The following is a 12,578-nucleotide window of genomic DNA, read 5'->3' on the forward strand; positions in this document are numbered from 1 at the left end:
CCAAATTCATTCATTCACTCAGTCGCTCTACTTAGCTTCGTTTAAATGCTTCAGCGCACACCGCGGTAGGCCAGTGGCTTTGGCCTTCGGCTACTGACCGACACCGAGGTCGAAGGATATAATTTCGGTGACAGCGCAATGCAAAAACGTTCGTGTGCTGTGCGATATCAATGTACGTTCCAGGTTGTCGAAATTAATTCGGGGCGCCTTACTGCTCTTCAGAGCCCGAGTACGTGCAGCTTCTGAACATTAAAGGGACACCGAGGATAGCTCCATTCCATCTTTGTTCTTTGCAAAAATAATTTGTCTATTTCCGGCTATGTTGGTATTTCTTGGGCTGCAAATGACGCATTAATTGCAGTGAAAACTGGACTGAAAGAATGGAACGCTTTGTAACCACGACTCGATGCAAACTCGTGACGTACTATAACGAAGAAGAATCCATGACACAGTTTGTAAGTGAATGGCGGTGCGTGGCCTTAGAGGTCGGCAAAAAACAAAAAACACAAAACAAGCAAAAAAGCCCACAGGAAGGTTTTGAGTGTGTAACGCGAATGTTTGAGCGTTAGGTGTGACAGCGAAGAATTTTTCACAGATGTCGCAAGATTCGGCGCCTATTCGAAAAAAACGGCGCTGCGCGCAAGCAATCGCGCCCGCGCGCAGTAAAATAAAAAAAAAAACAGTGGACAAGGAACCCCGGAGAGCGCGTATCTTTGCGTGCGCTGCTGCCCTTTTCGTTTTGCTCGCCGGCGCGGCGCCAACGGAGACACGGCCGCGCGCGCCGTCGATTCGTCCGGAAGGTCCGAGTGGGTTCTACTTTTTTTTTATACGTCTTTATTTCTGCATAAAATAGGCCTAGCCTTGCGGCAGAAATGAGGGGCTTCATGGGGGGTGGAGGTGGGGGAGGGGGAGGAGGGCCGGTCTCCACTTCTTCTTCGAAGTGGGGTGGTCCTGTGGTCGGCTCTGCGAAGAAACGGCCAGGCCCTTCTTCTTCCTTGAAGTATAGGAGAAAAGCCCGCCAGAGCCGGAGTGCGTCCGATGATCCGATGTGTAATGGTGGATCGACCCATTCCTGCAAGGTGCCAGGTCGGTGCCCGCCCAGGGACTGAAGTGCTCGCTCCCGCACCACGTGAAAAGCAGGGCAGCACCACAAAAGGTGTACGGCCGTGCATCTGGCCGGGCAAGCCGGGCATTGAGGGGTCGGGTATGAGTGCGGGTTGATGAGGTTGAGCTTTTCTGGCGACAAAGCTGGCCAGTCTGGGCGCGGCGGAGGAGTACCGCCTCTACCCTTCGGAAAGTTCTAGGTGGGCGGCGGTATAATTGCTCAGGGTTCGCCACGTGCTGGAGGATGCGGCGGCGATAGCATTGTGCGCGATGCCATGTCTCGGCCCTATCCATAGGAGGTGACGACGGATGTGCAACGTCATCACGGGCCCAAGAAGCGGAAACGAGTGTGCATCCAGGCAAAGGTGCGGAAAGAGCTGCAGCGCGCGCTGCCTGGTGTGCCTTTTCGTTTCCAGTGATTCCTTCGTGGGCAGGAATCCATCTAATAACAATAGGGTAGCCCTCCTCTCGCAGGCGTCGGGCTTCAGTTCGAATTGCGCTAAGAACGGCATAGTCTGCTCCCCCCGCGCGGCATGCGGTGTACGCTGCTTGCGAATCAGTGTAAACATGGTAGCTGCATGGAGCCGGATCCTGTCGATCTACTATTCGAGTAATGGCAAGGCGTATGGCAATGAGTTCGAGATTAGTGACAGTGTGTTCTTCGGAGAGCCGTTCAACTATTGCGGTACTTGACTCAGAGTCGTGACAAGCTATTGCGGCGCCAAGTTGAAACTGAGCGGCGTCTGTATATAGTTGGATAGCCCCTTCCTGGGCTAGCTTGTATGACATCTTCTCGTGACGTTTAGCGGCAGCTTTGCGCCTTTGGGGATTAGCTGAACTCATGTTCTTTGGTAGTGGCATACCCTCTACTAAATCGATTAGTTCCCATGGTGGGGCAGGAGACGACAGCAGCTCTAATTTGTCAGTGTTGTAGCCTAATGCCCGCAGGATCTGACGGCCAGCCGCCGTTGTGGAGAGACGGACACGCTGGGCTTGCAAGTGCTGCTCTGCCACATCCTGTAGGGCATTGATTTTGCTGCATGCGTGTAGGTCCTCTACTGGGCAGAACTGTGGTAGGCCAATAACAAGGCGCATCGCCTTCCGATTGATTCGCTCAAGCTGAAGGCGTTGGGTCGCGTTAAGCCGCATGTAGGAATATGCATACAGTATTTTTGATGTTATGAGTGCCAGGGCTATCTGACGGAGGCCCACCTCTTTGATTCCCCACCCACGAGCAGAGACGCGGCGCATAAGATGTAAAGCCTGATGGCAACTAAGCACCGTGTTATGAATCCAGCTTTTGGCTCCTCCATCCTCGTCAATAAGCATTCCGAGTATACGGATTGTTTGTTTCCGGCAAATAACCGAGTCCCCTAAATGAAGAGAGATAAGATTTCGTTCGGCCTCGGCTCGCAGCCGCGGACCGTTTATGACAGCCACGTACTCGGTTTTTTCCGGAGAGGTTTTCATGCCACATTTCTTGATGTAGTCGTGGACGGCATTAAGGCCTGTCTACACGGCTAATTCCTGCTCCGCAGGGGACCCAGAATTGGTCCGGAGCGTTATATCGTGCGCATACACGGCAAAATTAAGACCGGGTATCGACGTTAGAATTGGCGGAAGACCTGACATCGCGATATTAAAAAGAGCCGGAGATATGACGGCGCCTTGGGGTACGCCGGTTGGTTCGGTTAGGTTGCCGTACACCCTGAGTATCGCCAACCATTACCGAGAAAGTTCTGTCCGCAAGAAACGCTTTCACGAAGCGGTAGAGGTTCCCGCGTATCCCCACTTCCCGGAGCCGTTGAAGTATGGTAGAGTGGGGCACGGAATCAAAAGCCTTTTTTGACGTCAACCCCAACAACCACCCGGAGCTGTGCGCTGCTAGGGTATGCGAGAACGTCGTTATGAAGTCTTCTGAGAATATCTTGCGCGCAGAGTCCTCGTCGAAAATCTACTTGCACAGGAGACAGGACGCTGAACTTGTCTAAGTACCATTCCAGTCTTCTCAGAGCCATACGTTCCATGACTTTACAAAGGTTGGACGTCAGCGATATCGGCCTGAGGTCTTGTAATGTCCGACTTGGCTTACCGGGTTTTGGAATTGTTATGACAACTGACTACTTCCAGGCAGGGGGAAGAGCACCGTTGGTCCAGCATTCGTTGAATACTTTCAACAGGGCAAGTTTATGTGATTTGGGAAGGTTAAGAAGTGTTGAATAGCGTACACCATCCGGTCGTGGTTTCTACTCATTCTCGGCGGAGAGGGTGCAGCCTCGACCATGCAAAGTGGTGCCCTCTCTCTTTTTCCCCTCGCGTCGCCGACGGCGCAAGACGAGAGAGCCCTCGATGCTTCTAGAGTGAGTGAGGGAGTGAGTGAAAACTTTATTGGATCTTTCAAGGGTTTCGCGGTTATGAAGTCTCCGCCGTCTTCTCTGGCGCTGGCGACTTGAGGCTCCTGGTCAGCAAGGGTGGGCCCCTATTCCAAGGCTCCACTGAGTCATGCTGCATCATTGGCGTGCTGCACTAAGGCCCTTTGGGTCGTGAGCTCGCTGCTGACGAGCCGACTCTCCCATTGCTCCGCACTCGGGTGTTCGTGTTGGTGGAATGCTTTGTTGCGTTCGCACTCCCACGTGATAGAACCCGGTCTCCGAGCTTGGCCAATGGGGTCGCGCGCCCGGTGCGAGGAGGAGTTTGTGCAGTTGATACTGCGTGTATGTGCGCGCCTGCCTTGGCGCGAAGTACAAACAGACGCGGTCTGCGCCTATAAATGAGGGGCTTCAACCGCTGTCTGTTAGCCCGAGCCGCCGTTTAAGCTTCCGAGAAGCGCGACCGCTCGACTCCCGGGAGACCACCACCGCCCAGCCATGGACCAGCGAGGCAGCGAGCGCCAGTCTGCGGGTCGGCTCCGTCGTGTTGCTTCGCCATTCAGGATTGCGAGCATGCTTTGCACTCTGCACACTGTGACGCAATCTTGCTGGAGATGGCACGGTAGCGAAAGATTGACAGGCTGAAGATAGCAAACAATTCTGAGATGAACGCTTGAGGTTTTCTATCCTGAACTTCGAGATCTACGCAGTATTATCGCGAGAACTTCCACTTAATTTCACATAAATTGCCGGCTACATTTAGGAAAAAGTCTAGACCGTCACACTTGGTAAGAAAAGTGTGGCAACTTCCCGTGGCGTCACATTTGCTTGTAGACACTCCTTGCCGAAATGACGAAATTTGGACCACCCCGCCACCCAAACCAAGCCTATATAAATCCGCCCCTCAAAAAGCTTGTACGCTTGTAGTGCACTGAAAGCCGAGACCAGTAGTGTCATTACGCGATCCATTTCAACGAATTAAGGTATGACCACATAATTATTTTGGTCCCAGATAAATGCAACCGCAACAAAATTTTGTGTAGGGCCACCTATCAAAATAGGATAGTTAATTAAATAACCTTTTTTATTAATGGAAGGTGTACTTGGTAGGAGCCTATGCTTTGCTTCATTTTCTGGTTATGAAAATGATTGTCAAGCGCTTCGGACGAATTTATACAGTGTAAACACCCAGAGAGCCGCACTGCCATGAAAACGGCTGCAGTGCGTCTGCGGTCTGATTTGCCGCAGAAAAGGGAAAGAGCCAACGTTTTTTTCTCATATATTGATAGTGTTCGAGAGAAACACCAAAACTGGAGGCCGCCGCGCGCTTTTTCCATACTGTAATGTAAAACAGGTATAAAGGAACGCCGCAGCTAGGCTTCGGAGAGAACGAGCAAACGCAAATGAAACGGCAGAAGAGGGGAAATGACGGCCATAAAACATAGCCGGCACTCTTCGAGAACGGGTGCCAGCAAACGCCAGGACGCTCTTAATGACCAGCGAGTCAGCGACTTAACAAAGAGCCGAAAGGACCAACAACGAGCAGATCCTGCTTTCGAAGCGGCCGCCGCACTACAGCCTCAAACAAAGCAAGTAAAACCAAATACACAGTGCAGTATGTTAGTACACCGTGACGAAATACAATATCCCTCATTAAAGCTGCGAACTGGGCGAGTTGGTATTGATTCATATTTGAACAGCGCAATAAAACAACGGGACACAACGAAGAAAGGACACCACAAGCGCTTGTGGTGTCCTTTCTTCGTTGTGTCCCGTTGTTTTATTGCGCTGTTCAAATATGAATACAATATCCCTGTTTCCTGAAAGGCATCCGAGCCCTCTCCTGTCGGGAGCCTTCTCTTTCGCCCCCCCCCCCCCCCCCCCCCTCGCACATCGCCGTCGTCATCCTCGCATTGAGTGCTACTGAACCGTGAGTGATGGCTGCGTCAATGGCGAAAACGTAGGGGAAAGCGCCGCGCGCCAGGGGCGCCGGTGCGCTCAGCCAAAAGGGTGGAAGCAACCCCACTTCCCCGCTTCGGGTCGCACCAGCGAAGTGCCGCGTCCGGGCACGCGTCGTTCCGCCGTTTTCAAACTACGCCATCGTTAGCTCAGCTGAAGGGCGACCTGTTGCGGGCATACAGCGGCACCGGCGAGCATGTTTCGAGCCGTCTTGAGATGGGTGTCTGTTCCTTTGATCTCTAGAGAGATAGCGACAGGGAGGCAGACAGTGCACAGGGCATTTTTTTTTGCCTTTGTCACTCGCTATAATCAGGATACGTTCGTACGCCGGCCACCGAACCGGCAACCAGTGTGAATGTGCATTTGGCTGAGTGCCCCTCTGGCATGAGAGGCCTCGCCACAGCGGCGGCAGCGAGTAAATGATTCGAACTATCTTCCCACAAGAGGAGCAGACACGGCCAGGTGTTTCCCAGCACGTGCATCTTTGTACAATGGGAAACCCTTTGGGTGGATCCTTGGCAGGCTCGTCTTCGGCAGAGTGGCGCCGCTCTATCTTCTGCGGGGTAGGCGTCATACACTAATAAAAATGAATGTAGCCCAAACATGCATCGGCCTTACAAATTGCATTAAGGACATTGAATTAATGATCGACCAAACAAAAAGTAACATTACTATAAATTTTGGTGCTACATGGAAAATTCACAAATGGTCATCAACAAAGTCAGTGCACGAGAAAAATGATAGGAGAAAACTTGGAAAGGATGGACAAACATATTCGAATCTAGATGAGGCAATTGCTATCGCGCACTAAAAAATCGTAAGCTACTGCCCGCCACATCTTTGCACCATATCCACTGATATTGATCCCATGTAAGACCGAAACATAACAATGTTACTTTTTTGCTTTAGTCGACAGATAATTGTAAGTTCTTGACGTACATTTTCTAATGTTTTTGCAATGTTATATATTTAAAGTTTTTATAGCACTATATAAAGATCAATAAAAGATAAATGTAACGTTGCCGAGAATGTTAAAGCAACCTACCACGAGCATGCGGGTCCACCAGTTGTGACGGTACACAAGTTGACACTTTTCAGAGATGAACTACGGGGGAGGCACTTGAGCTCCACACACAGCACAGCATGCAAATCATACATTCGCCTCCGAGCGGGTACTATCGTGTCAAGCCTATACACCCGTTACCAACGGGTAGCTGGTGAGTAATAGTGGCGAATGGGTAATAAAGAAAACTTCCAAACAAAATATTGGAGCTGTGCATAGAATGCATGACTGGCAGAATATAAGAGATTTAGTTGCAACGTACACCTAGTCGAATATTATATTTACTGTAGGAACAGTGATCAAAGTTCTGGAACAAACATATTGCACTTTCGTTGATATTTACGATTCCAACATTGAAATAAAGTTTAGAGGACGATATTAAAACAATGTTCACTTGGAACATTAAACTAATTTTTGGCACAACATATAACATTGTATGGTAATTTTTAACAATATATGAACATTAAAAAGTCACCATATCAATATAATGTTCACTTTAAATGTTGAACTAATGCTTTCTTTATAACACATAATGCTATTTAATAATGTTCAACATTAATATAACATTCTAATGCGCCATTTAACGTTACTAGCAATATTGTTCTAATGTTCGGTGTGACCCGCCACCCATCCCTCTCGTATGAACGGTATTGTAATGGAGCGCCCTTTACATATGGCTTCCTTTCCGTCTTTCCGTGCGTATATGTATGTTTCTGCGAGTGCCTCCTTTCCATTTTGTGACCGGAGCATCGGCGCGGTGGTTCAGCGGGTAGTGCTCTCGACTGCTGAGCCCGAGTACGCGGGCTCGATCCCGGCCGATGCGGCCGCGTTTCGATGGAGGCGAAATGCAGAAGGCGCCCATGTACTGCGCTATGTCAGTGCACGGTAAAGAGACCCAGGTGGTCGACTTTATCCGGAGCTCTCTACTACTGCATCCCTCGTAGCCCGAGTCGTTTTGAGACTCTAAACCCCATAAATACACACAAAAACAAATTTTACGACCGCAGTGGCGAGTGTCCCTTCACGGAGGTCACGCGGCGTTCCTTTCACCCCCAGATGTGCAAACTCGGGGGCATTGCGGCAAATAAGCCCTTGCACGTCTGCGCTACTCTGTGTTTGTGCTTCGGTGTTTTTAAGTGGCCGGCTGCCAACGGAGCTGAGAAAAACCAAGACAGCGGACCAGAGAGCGACGAGCGGCGAGCAGTGCGTGTGCGGTTCCTCGACTGGTCGGATGCGCGATCAAGATCGAGCGAGGTGTATGAAGCTGCGAGCGTGCATTTATCCTGTAAATAAGTTATCGCTTATATATAGCCATTTTTTTTCAACGTGCGCGTTCAACTATTTTCCCAATCAATGCGTATATATCTTCTTACATTATCAACCACGAGGAACTCCATAGCGAGCTTTGTCTCGCGCGGTCCCGAATGATGGACATCCGACGCTTCTTCAAGCGTCAGCGGTTTTCTGACGAAGCATTATCCAACTGCGCCCCTGAAGATTCTGGTGTGACATGTGACAGCAGTGTAGCATTTGACCAGTGTGATGGAAGCTTTCATCACCGGACAGTAGCTGATGTCGTCGACTCCATGGAAGGGACACCGCCAACAGTGAGCTCAAGTGACGCAGCACGCCGAGCTGATTCCGTTTCGCCTTTCTTAGGATTGAAGTCCGGATTTGACCAGATCGATGCAAGCTTTCTTCACTGGACAGTAGCCGATGCGTCGACTACATGGAAGAACTCCACCAACAGCGAGCTCCAGCCACGCAGTAAGCCGAGACGATTTCCTTTCTCCTTTCTTGGGATTGAAGTCCGGAGACAACAGCAAGAAAACAACTAACTTGTCTCAAGAATATGACTTAGGAGAGCTTCTGGGCAAAGCTAAACTCACTGGCATCCCGGACTTTTTGAAGTTACGTCTTCTTACTATAAGCCATGGTCGCCAAATGTTACATACGACTTTAAGAAGGATGTAACCCCTGGAAGGAGGCCTTTTCGCCCCCAATGGCTGGGAGATTACGCCCCTTGGCTTGCGTACTCAGCGACAGCGAAAGGCACCCTTTGTCGTTTTTGCGTCACTTTTGCGTCACCGGGGTACTCAAGATAGTTTTATCGTGCGCACTTAAAGTTCAGTAACTACAGAAAAATGCACGAGGCGTGCAGGGATCACGTAAAATCCCAAAGGCACCAGGAGGCAATGACGGCCTCACAGAACCTTATGGATGTGATGAAAGGCAAGCAGCTACCCGTTGTACAGCAGCTGAACAGAGCTCTGCACGAGCAAGTTGAAAGGAATCGTGCGAAACTATTTCCAGTAGTTTCCACCATTGTATTTTGCGAAATGCATGACTTGCCATTTCGCAGCAAGCAGTGGAGTCTTCGATGGTCTCCTTGGCTTTCGGGTAGAAGCTGGAGATACTCGACTTCAGAACCACTTCGCTTCTTCTGCTGGCAATGCTAAGTGCACTTCTGTCCGCGTCCAGAACGAGATCATCACAATGTGTGGCGACATCCTGAGAGAGTAGATGGTTGCCGAAGCTAACGCAGTGTTTGCTTTTTTTCCGTTCTTGCTGACGAAACTGCAGATATTTCAGGAAAAGAGCAGATGTCTACAGACGTTCGCTTTATTGACAAGCCGGGAGCCGAGGTGTGCGTTCGAGAGCAGTTTTTGGGATTTGTATAGAGCTGGAGCAATTAAACTCCGCTTGCATCGCCGCTGCAATCTTGAAGCTTTTGACGAATGCCAGGGTGATTCTTTTGAACCTCGTTGGACCGGGGTACGACGGATGCTCTACAAGGGCTGAAAAGAAGCTGGAGTGAAGAAAATAATACAGGAACAGTTTCCGAAGGCACTATTTTTCCACTGCGCAAGTAACAAACTAAATGTCGTCATCAATAATTTGGACGGCGTCTCTGAAATTCGAAACACATTTGGGATAATCAAAAAAACCATAAACTTCTTCCGTGAGAGCATGCTCCGGTGAACATTGGTGCCCAACATTCCATATGCTTTGTGAGAGAAGATGGTCTGCAAAACACAAGTCGTTTAGGAACTTCTCTCCGCATTACGTGGCCATAGTCGAAGCAGTCGAGGAGCTCGCGTCCACGGAGTCATGCTCGAACGCTGCAACTAGACAACGAGCTCACATCCTCTACTGCGCAACAACAAGCTCATCTTTCCCCTCTGCATGCACATTGTAGCGAAGTACAGCGCTCGGCTCGAAACAGTAACGAACGTTCTGCAAGGTGCATCCATGGACTTCCATTCTGTGCACGACCACATCACTGAACTGCAACTTATTTTTCGCGGCCACCGGACGAACGCTGTGAGGAGTGCTCTGACATCATGAATGCAGCAAGGGAGGCAGCCAATCACTTAAATGTGGTGATATCTGTACCACGACAAGTCTCTCGTCAGGCCCACCGAGACAACTACGGGATTCAGTCGCCCGAGGAGTACTACCGTGTGGCTCTATATGTGCCGTACTTGGACTCTCTCACTGCTTCTTTAGCTCAACGTTTTTCTGAAAGCAATGAGAGGAGCTTCAAACTTCTCCAGCTGCATTCATCAAAAATGAAGCACTTGAGCCATGTTGAGTTCGCTGCCCTCGCCGAGGTGCACCAATGCTTTCACGGCATCGACAACTTCAAGTAAGAGGCCATCTCTTAATTGGTACGAGATGTGGTGCAGCAAAAACCCATCAGAACTAACTTACTGCGAGCTTCTACACCAGGCCAAGACATTCTTTTCCGGTGTTGCAAAAGCCATTGAAGGGGCTCTGACTTTGCCAGTTACTGTACCTGTACTGTAGAACGCTCCTTCAGTACAATGAGGAGAGTGAAAACCTGGCTACGCTCAACGATGAGAAACGACAGGCTGGACGGCCTTTGTATGATGAGTGTGCACCGAGAGCGTGTAATAAAGCACAGAGATGACTTTATCACCCCTGTCATCACGCAATTCACCCAGAAAAATCCGAGGCGTCTGCTGTTGCTGTTCGAGGAAGATTGAATGAGTGACTGTAGTTTCGTGTGTAAAGAAACAAGGAAACAGAGAAGCAGAAAACAGATGTTCTCCGGAAAGAAGCGCCAAGCTTGGGTCAGAAACAGACGGCAACAGAAACCTGGGCGCCCTTGGAGACACCCGAACCCGAAGAGAGCGGACAAAAGACCGCCAACAGCCGGGCGCCTTTAATTGGCAGCGACTTAGGGGAGAGCCGCGCGGTCCGCGACAGCAGACGGCATTTCAGCTACACGCCCGCAAGCGGTCTCCTTCCCGAATGAACTCCAGATGTCAAACACGGCGCAAGTGTGGGGGTGGGGACGCGACCACCAAACCATGTGCACGTGCGGGTGAGAGAGAAAAGCGTGTCGACGGGGTCAGTGCGAAAAGATCAGTCGTCGGAAGAAGACGTGTGTAATGCCTCTGGAATAGAGCCAATGTTTTTGCTATCGTTAAACAGTTTTGTCCCTGTGGGATTTTTCCGCTCTTATTCGAACCCCAAAAGTTTTAACGTTCAGAGTTGTAGCATTGTCGCTAGATTTGAAAGAAGCTACTATATATACATTACAGCGTGTTTGTACACATATTGTGCTGTGTGCTGATCATGAATTCGGGTGAGTCGATAACCCGCTTGCAACAAGACTGTGCGCTGTTCTCCACGAAGTGATAGTATCTTTTTGCAATATTAATTATTTTAAATTGTTTGCTCGCTAATAAACTGCAATGTATCTCTCCAAGCCACGCATTAATTTGCTGTTTGTAATTTTTCTTTCATATGTGCACTTTACTTATTTATTTATAAATAAATAAATAAATTTACTCTGCAAATAGTGCCTTTGTTCTGCGAACATACCGCTGACCCCCCCCCCATCATCTGATGCCAACAATCATCGCCCCTCCCCCCCCCCCCCCCCCTCGAAAATTCTGCGGACGCCCTTGGACGTACTTACATTGCGAGAATGTCCGCGATGGTTTTGTTGGGTCACTCTGTGGGTTCATTTGACATTCAGTGATAGGCAGTAATCTTGCGATGGCTCGTCTGACTCAGTCTGAACAGCTCGTGAGTAAGATGCAATGTGCACGCGGTGCCTCTGTCGGTGATTACGTAAGGAGCCGGGCTCCGCGTATTAAAACTATGTGGTGCACGAAGAAATGCACAATATCAGATATGAAACGCGGGCCCGCATTTGTTTTGCATAATGTGTCAAATGGTCAGTCGCAGGGTTGGTCACGGTACTTGAAGAAAGCATCTTGGATACCGATATCCGATACCATAAAAAATTATATTTCCCATAAAGATACAGAATCAAATTGATTTGAGTTTAGTAAAACGTTTTAGTTTTGTCTTTCCGAAAAAACTAAGGGCTGGTCACAATGTACTAACCAGTACCCGACAAGGTGCCCTGACACATCAACAATGTTGACAGCGATGCTTGCAACATCAAATTATGAGAAGCAACCGAAATCAATGGCGGAACAAAAAACTAAAAGCACTTAAAGAGAATACAACGATTCAAAATAATTGCTTGGACACGTTACACAGCACTACATTAATAGAAAAGAAGTACAATTCGTTTATACGGAAATTAGTTATTACAAGAAGACTATAGCACACATTAAACCACTTCCAATCTCTACAAACAGAACAAAAGAGAAGAAAAGGAAAGAAAGGTAAGAACGCCCTGTTTTAACGCATCCAACGTTACACTTTGGTATGAAACACCGGCTGACACAGCTTTGAGATTTTCAAACCAAAAGAGCACACACTAGCCATGCCGGCGCATTAGTGGCTTAGCCGTACTGTAGCCGCACTAAGGTCTGTGCTTTCGCCACAGAAGAGAAACGAGAGATGGCACACGTTTGCGGAAAACGAGCTTCACATTTCAGCGCATCCCTGATATTAAAATACATCGCGGGAAAACTGCAAACAGAAGCGTGAAGCGCCAACAAGCACATAAGGGAGAGAAACGTTCGGAGCGTTCTCTCCAGCAAGAAACCGATAGCGACTGCAACGCCAAATAGTCCTCCTCTACATCTTTCGCTTTTCTATCTTCTTTCTCACGACTGTCCTATCTCCTACTC

General features: G+C 49.2%; 1 protein-coding gene across 1 annotated transcript in view; it reads left to right on the forward strand.

Moving 5' to 3' along the window:
* Positions 1-12,578, forward strand: part of l(2)37Cb (DEAH-box helicase 16 lethal (2) 37Cb) — a 551,956-nt gene that overhangs the window by 11,662 nt on the left and 527,716 nt on the right. The gene's annotated exons all lie outside the window — the stretch shown is intronic.

This window comes from Amblyomma americanum, chromosome 1, assembly GCF_052857255.1.
Source record: "Amblyomma americanum isolate KBUSLIRL-KWMA chromosome 1, ASM5285725v1, whole genome shotgun sequence".
Taxonomy (NCBI): Eukaryota; Metazoa; Arthropoda; class Arachnida; order Ixodida; family Ixodidae; genus Amblyomma; species Amblyomma americanum.